Source organism: Podarcis melisellensis (assembly GCF_964234715.1).
Source record: "Podarcis melisellensis genome assembly, chromosome: 6".
NCBI classification, from domain to species: Eukaryota; Metazoa; Chordata; class Lepidosauria; order Squamata; family Lacertidae; genus Podarcis; species Podarcis melisellensis.
The window spans coordinates 56,208,623-56,221,457 of record NC_138538.1 but is presented as its reverse complement, the minus strand read 5'-3'; the positions used below and the strand labels follow the sequence as shown (position 1 = coordinate 56,221,457).

General features: G+C 41.9%; 1 protein-coding gene across 5 annotated transcripts in view; it reads left to right on the top strand.

Annotated features, from left to right (window-relative positions):
* The window catches only part of GLIS1 (GLIS family zinc finger 1), a 188,285-nt gene that overhangs the window by 123,135 nt on the left and 52,315 nt on the right, over nt 1-12,835 (top strand). The window lies entirely within an intron of this gene.

Below are 12,835 nucleotides of genomic sequence, written 5' to 3'. Positions count from 1 at the left end.
GCTCTGTACATTATGTCATTATGCAGTATAAGAATAACAGTATCATAGCGATGTAGTAATAATAACAAAACATTAAAATATTCTGTTATCTTTCCCTTGCAAATGATGGCGGTATACAATAAACCACCAAAGGAAGCATAAAATGGGGGCTCAGGCAAGGGACGCATACAAACACCAAAATGGTTGACGGAGCCACTAGCTGTTAGAAAAATGTTACGGTTATTACTGGGATATGTGAGAATGTGGTTTGTGTCGTCTGAAAACTACCGCCACGTATATATTCTTAAGCTAACTTTTTCTCTTCCAAATTGTCAGTTTGGAAACACAATACAGCCTTGTTTATCTTATAGTGTATGAGTCACATAAATCTCTTTGGTAAGCAGTAGCTCAATAAACAGTCCTTTTTGCTTTAGGGTAGGGACCAGGTTGTAGGCTTGGAGTGGGAGAAGAGAAGGTTTGGTATGTGTGTTATTAATAGCAAATTGCTAATAAATTTGCGGGGGAGTGTGCACAGAGAGGACCCCCCCCCCAAAAAAAGAAATATGTGGAGTGCTCACAAGAGAAATTTGAAAAACCAAGAACATCTATGAATTGCTTAGTGGCTGCCCAGTTGGCAACTCACTTCTAATACACCTTGGTAAGTCCTTAGAGGGGACTTAGCTGTAAACCTCTGATACACAGGCATCAATGCAGCCTGTCTCATGCCCTTAAGCAGATGTTATTTGTTGCTGTAGGGCAGGGTTGGGCAGACTTTGGGTTTGCCATATTTGCTTTGTTTCCCTACTCTAGAACTCCTAGTATCTGTCATTCAGATCCAGGTGTAAAAGACGTATGGTTAGGTGTACATTCCAAGCCCTGGGATTTATTTTAAGTACCAGAACTGAATCGAGCCTACATTCCTTTCACATCAAAGTCCACTCCTGGCTTTCTTTCTTAATTTCAAAAGCATAATTTAGGTGCAAAAAATCATGTTGTTGTGGCTTTGTTAAACAATTGGGAGTCAGAAACTCCTATTGATCTTCTATAAATACTAGTAGATCCCAATCTAGGGCAGTATTCATCTAAGTATGTGCACAAGTAGAATGACTTCCGCTTGTGCAAACGGATTCTCCGCTCTACCCCCCATGCACCCTGAACCGCCCCCAAGGCTGGTAGAAAAAGATTCCATTGCAGAAACAGAAGTCATTCCACTTGCCCAAAATGCTACTTAGTGCTGCTTTGAACACAGCCCAAGGCCAACTGGTACATTCTGCCTCCCTGTTTGTGAGGGAGAACTAGAACTTGATCTTATTTCCCCCCTGCCTCTTTTGGTTTAATATGTATTACACATTTGATTTTAATATATTCTGCTCTGAGGTTGCTTCAGCAATGAAGAGCAGGTAAGAAAAAATTTAAGTAAAAGAATTAAGAGAATTAACTCATAATCACAGTGTCTTCTGAGTTCAAAATATATTTGAATTTTGTATGCTTTTTGAAGTTATGCATTAAAAATAAATTATTCCAGTTGTTTCAATCACATTTTTTAAAGCTTCTGTAAATCCACAGGCAGTCTGCAAGGAGTGCTGGTGCTGTTTGATATTAAGGGAGAGTGAATGAAATACATTTAAAACTATCATTTAAACAGTGGCTACTGTGCATATAAAGTAACATGCCTTTGCACCACATGGAGTTTTACAAAATATTCCCAAGCTGCCTTCCAGCTTTACACATGTGGCAGTCTCTTCGTTTGCAACCGAAATGGGGACACTGCTGGAATGGAACAAAGTAGCTACTTAACACATAAGGCTTTTTACACATTGGGCTTGAGTGGAATTTGGCCAGGAAACTTGGGTTAATGCCTCTGCTCTCAGTAAAGTTTTCATGGGATCTTTAGCATCATATTTTTCAGCTTTTGCTCTGCATTTTATGTGGGTATAATTTCCAGGTGCAAATAAGTCTGTTACATTTTAATAGCCTAATAATACAATGCAACAGAAAGTTTAACATTAATTCAATTAATTTCTATAGGAATTAGTTAGGAGACTTAACTTTGGCTGGGTTGTGCCTTAAGGCTACGGTCCTCAAATTGCATTCTCTTGTATATTTGTGCAGTAGCCCTGCTGGTTTTAATGACACTTGTCAGCATGCAGCTATGCATGGGTATTCAGAAAGAAAGAAATCCTTCTGTGTGCAGTGGGGCTTCCTTCCAAGTAAGTGTGAATAGGATTGCAGCCACCTGCCTCAAACTGGACTCACATAGAACTGACAAGGGACCACCTAAGGGTTGCTTTCTCAGTACGTCTCAGGGGAGATGTAACTCCAAACAGTGTTTTGGTGCTACATGTATAAGCTAGTAATAAACTTTGGGGTCATTCACACTGTCCTAGTTTGTGGCATAAGAAGAGCTAAAAGGCCCATATACCGTATTTTTCGCCCTATAGGACACACTTTTTCCCCTCCAAAAATGAAGGGGAAATCTGTGTGCGTCCTATGGGCGAATGCAGGCTTTCGCTGAAGCTTGGAGAGCGAGAGGGGTCGGTGCGCACCGACCCCTCTCGCTCTCCAGGCTTCGGGAAGCTATCAGCAAGCCTGGGGAGTCCGCGGGAGTTCCCGCAGGGCTCCCTAGGCTGCGGATAGCAGCCTGCTGCCCGGAGCATGGGGCGCGCTGGAGCAGAGTGCCCCGTGCTTTGGGTATATATACTTTTCTCCTCTAAAAACTATGGTAGGTCCGTTTTTAAAAGCTCGGGCTTCCCCCGCCCCAGCCCCACAGCATGTCTGCATTCACTATTAATGTTGACTTCAAATGGTATATTATTGCTTGTTTTTTGAATCCCATAGAATTCAAATTGTGACCTGATAATATTCAATATAAGAAATAAAAGAAGCAATGCAATACAATTAAAAAGCATACGGCATCTAGCACAGTGCATTATAATTGGTACAACAGGCAGAAAACTAATTAAGTGGTCTGTGAAAACCCTCAGCTATTTTCAGGTGGTCTGGGAGGTGGAGAGTTTATGAACCACTGCAGTAAAGAATTAGGCTGGATCTACCCCGACCTTTTTAACATGATTAGAAATACTGTTCTAAAATGTCACAGGGCATACTGGTAAATTGAGAAACATTCCTTGCCTTGTTTTGTCAGTAACAAGCAGTTTCCCTATTGCTGGTTGCTCTGTAGCCCCCTCTGGTGTCACATTTTAGCGACGCATTATTAACGTGACATACAAAACATCATATTTCTATCTACATTATGAAAATTGTTCCTTAACTCTATCTTAACGTTATAAACCGTGAGTGTAGATCCACCCTTAGTGAGGCAGGACTTCCCTTTGCAAAAGCCATTCTTCTATATGCTTGATAATCTCATATTTAGTAATGCTTTCCATCAATTTATGTGGAACAGATGTTAAGCTAATTTAGGGTTGCCATATTTCAAAAGTTAGAATCTGGACATAAAAGTTGTTGAGCTTTTTTATATATACCAATTTTCATGTATATTCCCCCCCCCCTTGTTTGTTTTAATGCTTTTAGCAAGTCTCCCTCCCTCCCTCTTCCCCTTGTTGTTGTATTGCCGGAGTTGTTATTCCCTTTGTTCCTTCATTCTTTTGTTTGTTTGTTTGTTTAAATTTACTGAAGGAGACATTCTTGCCTCATGTAGCTTTAAGCAATGCCCTTTGTGGGGCAGAAAAGTAAAAATGTAATTGCATATTTCAAGAAGCCTGCAAGGGTCTCTGCAGAGACCACTGTTATCTTTAAACTACAGCCTCCGGCCTGGTAGCCTTTCCACATCCTGCGTGCTCCTCAGACCCAGTTCCTGCCCTCTTCACTTGCTACTCTCCTCAGCAGCCCTTGCACCTTACACACTGTAAAAAGGTTTAGGTATAGGGTGAATGTTGTGGTGAATGCTGTCTGTATTATCCTCAAGGGTTTTTACTCCACAGCCCACACAACCCTTAATGTTAGCAGGGAAATATATAGCGCGTCCAGGTGCAGTGAAGCCGCAGGTAGTGGAGCAAAGATATGGTGAAGTTGCAATGAGTACAGTACAACCATATTGGGATACAACAGACCACAACTTTATTGATTGCAAATGTCAGCAGGTTTTGGCACAGGTATTGGGTCTGTATCCTTAATTAATCAGCCTGCTGCTGGTTGATTATTTAGCAGGGTTAACCAAGGTTAAGTATTGCCCTTGACATACATCAAATTGGGGTTACACCTCGGAGACCACTATTTTGGGAGTGCTATGGCTCATAAGCCCCTGTCTGGACTTTTGGACAGAGACACCTCTCCCTGGATCCCTTTAACGGGATACCCCAATTCCTTGGACTGGGGTGTGGGGCTCCCGATCCCCCCACAACCACCTTGACCAAGGAATGAACCCAGTCCCGTATCCACCACCCAAGTCAGCCCCTTCATGCCAACTCGCTACCAAATTGCTCATATTTGCATCCAATCCCTAATGCAGTTGTGAATGGCCAACAATCAAACCTTGGTGACCGTTGGCAACAATTTTAGCTCATTGGGTCTATACAGGGCCCCATTATCAAATTCGATACCCCCCCCCCCCCGTTACAACACTGTGTGCTGCACCCCCTGCTCATTTTCTTCTGTGCACAGGTGGCTCATATGGACTCCGTGGGTTCTGCCTTTCTAGCAGTTCTGACCACAAAACTTTCATCAGTGGGTGTGCTGCATGCAGCACCTGAAGGTCCACTGCTGCAGTAAAGTTTAGGTTGATGACTTTCCTGGTTCCCCGATCATTTTCTCTTAACTGAATGAACTGAGCATCCAGCAGGCCTACCACTGCTATGTGAGATGTCAGCCAAGGCGATGTGAGATGTCACATGTTATATGAGCCTGGGCATCCAAACCAAAGTTCCCCTGAAGCTGGTAAGCAGCCCTTACCAAGCACAGTTAGCAGCGATGCCAACTTCAGGAAAAGCGTTAGTGAGCAGAGCTGAGTGCTGAGAGTAGCTTTGTTTTCCAACTGCTTTTGCCTATCACAGTTAAGCCATAGTTGCATAGCTGTCAACTTACAGATTTGAAAATAAGGGACCAGCAGCCTTTAAAATAAGGGACCAGCAGCCAAAATAAAGACCTGCAGCCTCACCTGTTCCAGGCACTCCAGTCTTCCTGTCCTCCTGCAGTCTGGTCAAACTCATGCTGGTAGCTTTGAGAACACTGTCCTACCAACTTTGTAACAAGAGGTTCAACTGAATAGAATCTGAATCACATGCACCACAAGGCCTATGCAGCCTCAACTTAAGATGGCTCCCCGGCCTGGCTTTGCACTGCAAAGTTTTCAGCAGCACGTGCAACAAAATGGCGTCCAGCATTCAAAACCCCCCTCAGCTTGCATTAACTAGCCACACACAAGGCATGCAAGCTCCACTCCCCAGTCATTCTTAGACTTCTTATTGGGTGAGCAACACAGCCAAGCAACACAGTTGGAGCCTCCCTCCTCCCTGGCCGGCAGGGAGGGAGGAAGAGGAGCTGCTTCCTTTGAAATTTAAGGGACATTTAAGGGACATCCATCAAAAAGGGACAGTAGTGGGACATGGCGCTGGAATAAGGGACTGTCCCTTCAAATAAGGGACACTTGACAGCTATGCATAGTTGAGAAGATGCCTGCCTTCACAGTTAAAGTTAAATCATAGTCAGTGGATCAGCAACAAACCTTGACTTATTTTATGAACAAGCCCATAGTTAAGGCACTGTACTGGGCTCAGATGTAATGCTAAGTCAGGGTTTATTAACTAAGGTTTATTTAACTGTGGCCTAACCTGATATGCAATCCAGGTATATCCAGGTTTCATTATAAAATTGTCTCTTCTGTGTTGTTAGCTGTTACTTGAAACACTATTACTTAGCAATCTCTCTTCCATAGCATAAATGAAGAAATATGCTCCTTCTGTATCCACTCTTGTTAAAGCTACTCTGAGCATACAACCATATCTGTCACCCCTAGTTCTGTGCTACTTATTACCTACGTATCTATTTTGATTCCATTGAAACAACCAAGTAAGATGTTTAGTATTTAATTGAAAGCATAAATTTGAGGCAACTAAAGGGGAGGAATGTGAAGCCCTAGGAATGGTGGCCAGACCTAAGCTTTTAACATACCATTTGAAAAATCTGACTTTACAGCAGCATCTGGGAACAGTCTTCATGTTTCCTTTATCACTTTAATTCCTTTTGTATGGAACAACACAATTTGGAAATGGAAAAAACAATGGCATGTATTGTATTAGTCTAAAAAGCACTGTAATTGGAAATGCTTCACACTGGAACAGAATCACATCTCCTGCACTTATCTCTTGTGCACCAGACTCCTGTTTTATCTGCATATGAGCTTGAACTTAGGAAAGTTGGATGAGTGCTTGTTTTTAACAAGGGCATCTTCATGTTTGCAATATTAATGTTTGGAAATCTTACTCTTCTGCTCATTATGACACTATCTAAAATGATAGTTCTTATCAGGGTGGTTGGATTCTTTTCCCTGTGTCCCTGTGAGGGGAAAGCTTAGTTACGCTTGATTTTGCGTGACTGGATAAATATGCACAAAGCACTCCTTTGAATGTTTAAAATATAAGCTGGTTAGTCATTGTGCAAGTTATGGTTCATGATGGTACAGGTGGGAGGAATCTGTGGCCTTCCAGAGGATGTTGGACTCTGTCTTACATCCCCAACCACCATAGCCAATGGCCAGGGATGATAGGAGTTGTAGTCTAACAACATATGGAGGGCCCAGGTTCCTCTGTCCTATTGCATCACTAGGGAGTAATAGCCTAGGAAGGGCCAATCTGTGACCCTCAAATTGTGACCCTATCTGTGAGCTGTAGTTCCCATCAGCTCCAGCTATGGTCAGTGATAGAGCATTATGGAAGTTGTATTTCATCAACATCTGAAGATTACCAGCTCTAGGCCTGTCTTGCCTTCTGTGAAATGAACCTGGAGAAGGCAGTGCATAGATGGACTAAGAATTGTCAGTTCCCTAATGAAAGGTCTGCTGCTGGGGGAAGAATAACATGAGCATAAGGTGGATGATGGTGCATAGTTGAATGCCAGGAGTCACCCTTGGCACACTGAAACTCTTCAGAATTTAACATTTCGGGAAACATTTATTTAAATTAACCTGCATGACTTAATCCATTCAGCACATTGGCTAAATAGTAGAAACTTTTAAAGTTTGCTGTCCCCCTGGTAACCAAGAAAACAGAGCGCTTCATACACAATAGCAGATCAAAGAAACTGCAGCACTGTACTGTATGTTTCTACTGGGAACTGTTTCTGACAGATCACAGATACACAGCAATGAGTTCCTTCACTGCTAAATTACCAGCTGTTGAACTGTAGCCAACAGCAAAAATTGGGTCGTGGTGACATTTCTTTATTGTGCTAAATTAATGTTTCCATTATCTTATTTATGATCTTTGTTATTATATTGCCTCTAAGGTCACTTCCCTGATTTTACAAGGACACAGACACTGTCAGGCGTTAAAGAATGGGGCTGAGTGGCCAGCAATCAGCCTTTTGACCTTTTTCTCTGGTTCCTATTCCTTGCTTCAAATGTAGAAGGCATATTATTTGAAGCTGGCCATGTAGGCCTGGCAAAGAGATAGCTCCAATGTTTATTTGTTTGTTTGTAGTTGTATTTAGATGATCAGATAAATAACCATAGTGGGCTTACATCTGGGACATCTGTGTCAACATTGTATGTGCTGGAAACATTTCTTTTTTTCTGGCTAGACTTGCAAAGCAAATTCTAGTGGCTATCGTCATATATAATCTGTGGACTGTATTCATATGGATAGGGAACATACACATGCAGGTGCTGGATTCCATGTTCATATCCCTGACTGAAGGACCATGCATGCAAACAGGTGCTGTGTACGTAGTTCTTGGCTAGATTTAGATGCACACCTGGAATTGCAAACATATAATTGGAAAGAGCATTAATGAGTTCTTTGGAAAGATATCAGGGGGTTGAATTTAAACCATCCACTCTCTTCCCAAACAGCCAATCACAGTTATCACCACTTATCTATGCAGAACTATGTGTGCCTGAGCACTGCCTGGTGAGCATGTGTTTAACTGGATTGCTGCAAGTAAATTTCTGTCTGAAGTGGGTTTGTTATTCCTCCTAGCTCCCTTCCAAAAATAATATAAACACTGGTGTGGGCTTTTGTTCTCCAGAGTGGACAATATAAACAACATTCCTGATTGTAGGTACAATTAATATTTGTATTAATTTTGAGGTATTTTTCATTTTCTGGAAAATTATTTCTTCCATGTTGTGTGAGGGGCTCTGTTTTACCAGTATATACCTGGAACAAATAATTCTTTTTCCTAGGAAGGTCAGCTACCTACCTGCTTAGCAATAGTTGAGTCAACTGAAATGACAACCATTAGGTTGAATGCATTAACCCAAGGTAGTACTCTTTTGTGTCCATAGCACACACACAAGTTTTTCAGTAGATGCAGCTTCTCCCTCCATTACAGTTATATTGTATTTATTTATTCATTTATATCCCATTTTTCCTGCAAGGAGCTCTGGGTGGCGCACGTGGTTCTTCCTCTTCCCATTTTCCGTCCTCACAACAACCGTGTTATGGCTGAAGCCTAGAACCCCAGACTCCCCAGTCATAGTCCAACACTTGAACCACTAGACCACACCAGCTATGAGAGAACAGGCTTCTAAAATCTTCTTTTCTGCATAACAATTAAAAGTACAAGCTCCTGACATATATTCAGCTTGAATGAGAATCATTTAATCCATGCATGTCCAACTCCCAAGAGACTGTGATCTGTGATCTACTCACAGTATAAAAATACTGACAATGATCATTGTCATTGCCAGGAGTTGTTGAGCTTTTTTAAGGGGAGAGTTAACATTAAGGCGACACGGGTGGCGCTGTGGGTTAAACCACAGAACCTAGGACTTGCTGATCAGAAGGTCGCCGGTTTGAATCCCCGCCACAGAGTGAGCTCCCGTTGCTTAGTCCCTGCTCCTGCCAACCTAGCAGTTCGAAAGCACGTCAAAGTGCAAGTAGATAAATAGGTACCGGTCTGGCGGGAAGGTAAACAGCGTTTTCATGCGCTGCTCTGGTTCGCCAGAAGCGGCTTGGTCATGCTGGCCACATGACCTGGAAGCTGTACGCTGGCTCCCTCGGCCAATAAAGTGAGATGAGCGCCGCAACCCTAGAGTCGGTCACGACTGGACCTAATGGTCAGGGGTCCCTTTACCTCTTAACATTCAGGCAATCACTAAACCTGATGCCACCGATCAACCGGGGGCACCTCCACGATTGACCATTCAATCACGATTGATTCTAATCCAACCCCCTGCAATGCAGAAATACGCAGCTGTCCCATACGGCAATCGAAAATGCAACCTTGGTGTTATCAGCACCACACTTTAACCAACTGAACTATCTAGGCTCAGTTAAGATAGAACCAATTGCTGCAGGGCAGATTTATTAACTAGCTGCCTTCCAATTTTCCCAGTGAGTTTTGAGTTTTCCCAATGAGTTTTGTTAAGAACATAAGAAGCTACTGTGTGCCATATACTGAATCAGATGATGAAGCTTCAGTATTGTTTCTGCTACGATGAATGACGGTGGATTTCTAGACTTTCATTGCTCCTCCAGATGACCTATTTATAGAGTATTCATCTTGATTTGCTTGCACAAAGCTTTTGTGGAAGTTATAACTGGTCTTTATTGAGCATTCATTCAGCTTTGTTCTATGACAGTGAGCATTCATTCTGTAGAATAACTCCGTTTACTCCGGAGTAAGGTGGAGGTTATTTAATTCAGACAGAATTTTGATTCCACATGTCATCCTACATGACCCTGAGACCTTTCTGATCAGTTGTGAAGTATCATTACACTCTCCCATCACAGCAGGACTAGAATGACTGTGAAATGTTCTTTTTGCCTTTCAAAATCAAGATGGCGTTATTTCAAATAGCTTCTATTTTTAGAGACTCTTTGCCCATGCTGCATTTTGCAAAGCATATACAAGAGCAGAGGTGACTTTAGCCAGGCCTTTGAAACCTGAGTATTTTTTTTTAACCAACCAATATGCAATTGATATTTTTACAGCTGTCATTATAGTAGTAGTGTGTTTCTATGTTGTTCAGCACATTTTCCTGTGAAAGTGTGGATTGTAAATATTTGAATACAGTGGTACCTCAGGTTAAGTACTTAATTCGGTCTGCAGGCCCGTTCTTAACCTGAAACTGTTCTTAACCTGAAGCACCACTTTAGCTAATGGGGCCTCCCACTGCTGCCCCACCGCCGGAGCATGATTTCTGTTCTCATCCTGAAGCAAAGTTCTTAACCCGAGGTAATATTTCTAGGTTAGTGGAGTCTGTAACCTGAAGTGTATGTAACCTGAAGTGTATGTAACCCAAGGTACCACTGTAAATATTTTTTTCCAAATTTTTATAAATTTTCATCCCTTTTAAATTTACTTTGGGTAGTATTCGACCAAGTTTTATTCAGAGTGGACTTGGTGAAATTAATGGACCTATCCTAGTCATGTTCGTTAATTTTAATGGGTCTAGTTTCGGTAAAACATGGTTGAATACCACTCTTTATCTTTCTTCACTTTCCTAACTCAGACACTGTTCTAACTCAGACCCAATTGGCAGTAGGAGTGAGGCAGACCTGCAGAGCTACCTTCCCAACACCAGCATTGGTCCTGCTTACTGGATAGGAGCTGGAGTAGGATAGGGTGGTAGTGGGTTTGGTCTACACAGATGAACCAATGGAGCCAATCCAGTGCTCCCCCTGGTGCATCTGCCTCTCAACCATTCTGCTTCACCCCAGCACTGTCCAGGACAGCTGTAACAATACTGGTGTCCAGAGGTTGGGTCTACACCAGTAAATTAGTCATTGTTGCTAATCACTGGTTGAGTACATGAAGGTTCCTGCATACACCCTTGTGTATTCACATGATGCTGCAAAGAAGAATCCACGTACTGGACAAAGCCATATTGAAAAATATTTTAGCTGGAGTGTTTTTCCTTTTTTCTATTACCTGCCCTGCTTCTGTGTCCCACCAGGAAAGGAGTCTAGGCTGGTGGGCGCAAGGGACAGGGCTTCCTCAGCCATGGCCCCAAGATTTGGGATAACGCAAGTGGTGGTGGTTTCTCTCTCTCTTCAATTTTGCAACTTCTCTCTCCAGCTTATCTGGAAGATGGCTCCATAGTAAGTTAATAAAAAGACACCCATTCTTTTGTTGTGATTCCTACATTACAGGGGATTGGATTAGATGACCCTATGATTCTCTGATGAGAAAATCACGGGCGTAGAGCTTAATACTCCGGGTTCATGGGGACTCACTACTTCAGATCTTAGCTCATCACTGATAGTAGTAACATTAAGCAGAAATGCAGATGGTCCTTGCCCTGTTTTCCTAAAAGACCTTCCTTTTTAGTGGTGCGCAAGACATACAACACAAAAGCTCACACTCTGCCCATATATGATGAACTATTTCTTGTACACCCATTTTCCACACTAGTTTGAGGCATGTGGCTTTGGGGAGTGAATGCTCAGAGAAGAATGCTGCAATCTGATAGCAGAATCCTTTGTGGTTGTATTTGTCCTCTTAGCTTTTGTTCTCCTTGGTTTTCTTTAACCCGAAGTGCCTGCAGGCTGCACTCTTCTTTAAGGGCTGTGATTTTGTCATGGTACATTCTGAGGGAAAATTATGGATTAGTTATGGTTGGGTTTTTTGTTGTTGTTTTTAAGTTATGGTGAATTTTTAAAAAAGTTATCAGTATTCAACTTGTGGGTGCATACATGCACATTTCACACCAATGGACAGACAAGTGTACGATGCATATTCCACCCACCCACCAACCATGTTTCTAGATTTCATTTCTAAACCAGGTTTGAGGTTCCACATTGCAGGTATTTGCTTCCTTTTGACCTCTTCTTTAAGATTGATCTGTAGAACAATATAACTTGACGTATTAGTCCAAATGTTAAGCTGTTTTCTTGCTAGCTCTCTTATAAACCTATATCGGTGCTTATAATATTAGCACTTGAGCATCTTTCCAGTTGAAACTTTTGTTTATTTATTGTTTTATATAACAACACTTTATCCCCTATTTTATACTCTTAACAACCCTGTGAGGTAGATTGGACTGATAGAAAGTTTACCCAGAATGCTTTATGACTTATTGGAGACGTGAATCTGAGTCACTATAGTGAGTCTAATCACTATACTTTTTCTCCCTTTATTTTGCCCTCAGTTTCCTTTCTTTATTTGGATAGCTGCCCAACACATTGTATCCAGGGGAAATGATTTATTTAGGATACTTAGAACCCTTTTTCTTTGTCTCTGTCTTGCCGGTTCAGACACCTACATTATGCATGTTTGTAAGGAAACCATTTTTGCACATCTCAGTCCTCTTCTCCAGAAAATGCATGATTTAATTCTGGAGAGGCCACATTGTTAGAAGAAAAACTTGACGTTTCATGTTCAGCAGTGATGCTAACATTTAACTGGGATTGCATCATTCAAATGAAATCATTGATAGTTAAATAAAGTGATTGCCTTGGCACAGGGACCTGATGTTGAGGTTTCATCATGAAGAAGAATAGGACAGAGTGACCTCTGTGTATTATGTATCATTCTTGCTGTGGAACATCGACTGCATGTCTTTAAGCAAACGTAGGCTGCAGCTGGACGAGTTTGGCAATAGGAAAGCTTAGTTTTTGGCTTTGTGGGAAAGGACGGAGGGGCATAAAATGTTTGGGTGTGTGTTGTTTTTTTGAAGAATATTGATAGTAGCGGATGGGAAGTATCATAATTACTTGCTGAATTATGTGAAGTT